Raw genomic sequence first — 5,664 nt, 5'->3', positions numbered from 1 at the left:
AGTGGAACACGACTCACCGGTCCTTGAGTTCCGGCCCCCAAAGATGGATTGCCACCACGATGGGGAAGAGTTCCAAGAACGCCATGTTCCTGGTCAGGCCTGAGTCGAACCATGCTGCAGGCCAAGGTTCCGCGCACCATTGCTTCCCCAGGATAGCCCCAAAACACGATGAACCCGCGGCATCCGTGAACAGATGCAACACCGCGTTCGTTACCTGGCTGTTGCCAGTAGGACCTACCACTGTACGTGTCCAGAAAAACTGCCCATACTGCTAAATCTTCCCTGAGCCGCTTGGTCAAGCGGATGAAATGGAACTGCCTCAATATTCCAGCCGTGGCTGCCACCAGGCGCCGGTTGAACACTCTGCCCATAGGCATGATCCGACAGGCAAAGTTCAACTTGCCCAAAAGGGACTGAAGTTGCAACGTAATCTTCAGTAAGGAGCCCGCCTCCTGCACTACCCCCCGTAGATCAATTTTTCCGAAGGGAGCCGACATTCCCCGATAACAGAATCAATCTCGATTCCGAGAAAGCACAAGCACGTGGAAGGGCCAACCGTTTTGTCAGGCGCCAGCGGAACACCAAACCCACATGCCACATCTGCCACTGATTGCAAAATCTGTGCGCACATCGGGGAATGCGCGGGACCCACACACAAAAAATCGTCTAAGTAGTGAAGCAAGGAGTCGTAACCAGACTCCGCTCTCACTACCCATTCCATGAAGGAGCTAAAACATTCAAAATAAAAACAGGATATCGCGCAACCCATCGGGAGGCACATATCCACGTAGTAATGACCTTCAAATGCACAACCCAGGAGATGGTGGCACTCCGGGTGAACCGGTAGGAGGCGAAAATCCGACTCAATGTCGTTTTTTGCCATGAGTAGCCTGGGGCCAGCAGCCCTGACCATGCCCAGCGCCGCGTCAAAAGAAGCGTAAGAAACCCGTCATAATTCAGCCGCGATATCATCATTTACCGAGCCCCCGTGAGGGTGCGATAGATGGTGAATTAGCCAAAACTTTCCCGGTTCTCTTTTGGGCACGACGCCCAACGGTGAGACCCTAAGATCAGGGAGAGGAGGATCCCGGAAAGGGCCCGCGATGCGGCCCAACGCCACTTCCTTTGCCAATTTTTCTCTGACCACCCCTGGGTGGTCGGCAACCGATCTCAGGTTCCGGCATGTCCCAGAGACCTGCCGAGCCCGGTGAAGAATCCAAAACCCATGCCCAAAACCTTCCAGTAACAAGGCAGCCGCCTTTTTATTTCTATAACGCTTTAGCCATGGACGCATCGCGTCGACGTCCACTGGCATCTTCGACCTTAGCGCCCACGGAGTCCCCTTTGTCGCCAGCCTTACCCCGTTTAAAGCATTTGGAAGCGGGGTGTGACCCGCCACACCCAGAACATTCATGCTTGAAACGACAACCCGATCCGAATTTACATTGGCCGTCATTATATTGCCAACAGCAGCCCGTTCTACGCTGACTGGCCGGCGCTGCGGGTGAAGACCCTGCACCGCCCCCCCCCCCCCAAGAAAGGACGAGAGACCACCTTGATGCGAGGCAGGGCGGGTCATGATAGCCAACCAAAAGCCGATGTCCATTTCATCCCAACCCATGGAAGGCCGAACCGCTAATCGTTGGCGGAACTGCTCATCATACCGCCACCACCCTAACCCGCCGTATACCCGACAAGCATTCCATATCATATCCTGGTAGCAAAATAGGGAAGAGCATTTGCTGGGAGTCTTTTCACATATCACGCTGGCCAGGATAGAAAAAGCCCTAATCCAGTTCCCAAAAGTTTTCAGGATCTTCCGATACCGATACTTTTCCTTGTCTTTCTCGGACTCTTTTGCTTCTGTATCCGCCCGAGGCAGATAGGGAGGAGAGAAAAAATGTCTACAAATTCCCCTTTTTTTATTTTGGCCCGCAATTCCGGCGTCAAATGGAGGCCCGGGGGCCTCTATCGAATTGGCAGGGGTCGACGCCGCGACCCCTGCGGGATCTGACGCCGCGGTACTTGCCCACCCCGTCCGAAGTTGAGTATCCAAAGCCACAGGGGATGGTGCCCCAGGGCGAGAACCCCGCTCAAGCGTTTGTAAAACATTTTTAATAGCTTGGAGCACCGAACCCTACTCTTGTGCCTCCCCCGCGCTAGTGCTCCCCAAACCCAACCCTGTTACACCAGAGTACTCACCGGCAGGAACTGAATTCGAAGGCAGCAGCGGAACCACAACTTGCCCACTAGGCTGCAACAGCCCCAGGGGGACTGCGACCGCAGGAAGCACTGCACCAGTCACAGCGTCAGGGAACCGACCCGTGAGCCGACAAGGGGTAATCTGCGAAGACAGAACAGGTGAAATGGCACCCAGCCCACCCACCCCAGCCATGAAGGGACCTGCAGAAGAGGGTAGCAACCCTGTAGAAGTAGGAGTAGGCCCAAAACCCCCGTGAGGGGGTTTGAAGAAGAGGGTGTCAAACCTGCAGAGGCAATAGACCCAGGGGGGCAGAATGGGCCCCAGCTATGAGGGGGCCTGATGAAGAGGGTATTAGCCCTATAGGAAGAGGCTCAGAGGGGATGGAATGAGTCCCAGCCATGAGGTGGGCATATGAGGATGATGGGAGTATGTCAGGGGCAAGCCCAGGGGAGACAGAGTGGGGAGAAGGAGAAGGGGGGGCTGTGAGATATGTTAGCCGATCCAGGCTCTAGGCCCCGGCCCCCCGAACCCCCCATCCCCCTGGATGTAGCCCTGCCGACCTGCGGCCTACTCACCAATCCTGGAGAAGGGCCGGCTGAAGAGCGTGTTTCTGGTGCCCGTCGCGCCGCCCGCGACAAGCTGCTGGAGTGGGATCTCGCGGGCGCCCTTCTGAGGGCACGCGAGACCGGAGGAGCAGGGCGGAACGGCCATCACCTCCCCGATTTGCGGCAACCTGACTGCCACTCCACGACCGCCTTGGGGAGGAGGCGATAGGATCAACAACGGTAATGCCGCCCGCGGCCGCGGGGGACCTGGCGCGCGGGCCGGCAACGGGGCTCCTGCTCCTCTCTCTCACTCACCCGACCCTCCCGTGAGGGGCTATACCGGGTGGGAGGACGCGCCCGACGGCGCAGGATACCGTGTCCACTGTCTGAGGGAGCGGCCATCACGGAGGCACCCTGAAACCACACCAGCTGGGCCTGCAGGTGCCGGCCACCGTCTTGGAGGGCCTCAGCCCGGAGGTCAGCAAGGATCCCATCAATATCCATGCTCCTTGGCCGTGGGGTAAGCGCTGGTAACTGTATGATGCCTGAAACAGGAGGGAAATTGTTACCTCGCCATTAGTTTTAAGATGGCTGAGGTAAGGGGACAAAATGTCCGTTATTTATATGACCCCACCCTACTCCTTTACCTAAATGACACCCCCACTTGTTACACCCACACCTACCACACCCACACATGCCTCTTATCCGGCTAGCTTTCAGCCCGCCTCCTCTGGGCCTTGACAGATTGGGTGTGTCTCTATTTCCCTTTCAAGTATGCCATTGAATGTGCTTTGAAAATCCATGATAAAGACAAGGCGTATTGACTTGTATATTAACTATTGCTCACAGAGCTAATGCACATTTGCGTGCACTTTATGAACATGAATTCTGTGTTATATTTATCTTTATTTTTTTTTATTATTCTTTATTTTTTGCAGTGCAAAGTTAGGCATACAAGCATGCATGAACATTGCAAAGATTAACTGCAGTAGGAAGCAGAGATGTGTTATACAATGTCAAGAAAAGTTGCACTGTTTTTTTGTCTTTTGTAAAGCTATGGTAAATCAGTGAATCAAATGGTAGACCAAACAAACTGATAATATCTAAGCTGAATCTAGTGACAACACAAATAATAACACAAGATTAAATGTCCTCCAGTTAGCATATGCTTGGGGATTTATGCAACAAACTGCTTATTTTGAAAACAAGAGAACAAGAGATGTGAGGGTCATAGATAAAATGCATTGGGGTAGATCATGTGCATTGGGTCAACAATAGGTTTTAGTAACAAGTTAAATGGGCTGATTACTTCCACTAGTAAAAGCCAATGGTGCCCTCCACAACAGGTGCCGAGGACTTCTTGGGTCATGCTAAGGGCTTATATACGTGCAAGTAGAGCCGAATGGCCCCCTTTATTTTCAAGATTCTTTTTTTTTTTTTTTTACAAAAATGTATAAATGAAAAAAAACATGTAGAGGTTCACATTGAAGAATATAGAAAAGAAAAGGTTCTCGGCCAAGGAGAACAGTTTGGCATTGTGGTGTTTACCGAATTCTCCTAATGGAAAACCATACTAACATTGTTTAACATACTACACTGGGATAGCGCTAAGGCACTCCTGACACCATAACCACTACACTGGGATGCAGTGGTTATGGTACTTGGAATGTTCATTTAATACAAAATTTTGTGATTTTACCATATTTAAGGCAACATGCATATTTAGAAAGAAATGAATAATGTCACACAAGATGTGCAGTGAAAACGGTTTCCAAATTAAGTGATTTGACTGCGATTGTTTACTTAACAACATTTGTTTAAAGAAGCAATTGATGACCTTGTTCTCAGATGTCAAATATTATGCTGCTGTTTCTTCACTTTAATTCACACCTGCCGTGTCCCATAACCACCTAACACTGTAGTGTAACCTGTGGGACAGTTGATGCAAGAGTTGTTTAGCCTAAGAAGAAGTGAGGTTGGACAACTTTAAAAAAAAACAAACATTTTTTTTATTTTTGCAGTGCATATGAACATTATTACATACATGCCAGAGGTGCCCCAACAGCAGTCATCAGGCTCATTAGCAGGTTATACAACTGGGGTATTAGTTGAATCATGCACTATTTTATAATATAAAGCATAAATCATGTCAAATATTACTAATATTACTAATTTGCTTTAACATGCTGATATTGGTAGCCTAGTACTGTCCACCAATCTGCATGCTATGATCTAGGAAAAGATTAACAATAGTAGATATAGCGAGATGCTGAGTATTTCAGGCTAGGGGGTTTCCAGGACATGGTGTGTAAGTACCGTATTTATTGGCGTATAACACGCACTTTTTCTCCCTGAAAATAGGGGGCAAATGATGTGTGCGTGTTATACGCCGATATACATATTTTTCGCTCCATAAGACGCACTTTTTTTCCCCTCAAAAGTGAGGGGAAATGTCTGTGCGTCTTATGGAGCGAATGTGAAGGTTTACTTACCTGTCTTGAAGCGTGGGCCGGTGTTCAGCGCGCACCGCGATACTGGAACTTCAATTTCAGGTTCCGGTTTCAAGGGGAGGGAAAGTGCACTATGGGACAAGGGGAGGAGGGGAAACTATGGGAGGGGGGAGAACACTATGGGATGAGGGGGGGGACACAATGGAAGGGGGTGGAAAATACTATGGGAGGGGGGGAGAATACTATGGAAAGGGGGGGGAACACTATGGGATGAGGGTGGGGGAACACTATGGGAGGGGGGAGAATACTATGGGAGGGGGGGAAATTTCCTTCTTAAAATGAGGTGCGTGTTATACGCCGATAAATACGGTATGTGGTAACGGTCGGCAGTTACTTCCCTAGACCGGTATGCGTGCTTCAGTGTGAGTGCATCTGTCAGAGCCAGTGTGTGGTAGTGCCAGCTGTG

This window comes from Pelobates fuscus, chromosome 1 (assembly GCF_036172605.1).
Source record: "Pelobates fuscus isolate aPelFus1 chromosome 1, aPelFus1.pri, whole genome shotgun sequence".
NCBI lineage: Eukaryota > Metazoa > Chordata > Amphibia > Anura > Pelobatidae > Pelobates > Pelobates fuscus.
The sequence above is the reverse complement of the archived record's forward strand: the minus strand, read 5'-3'. Positions refer to the sequence as shown.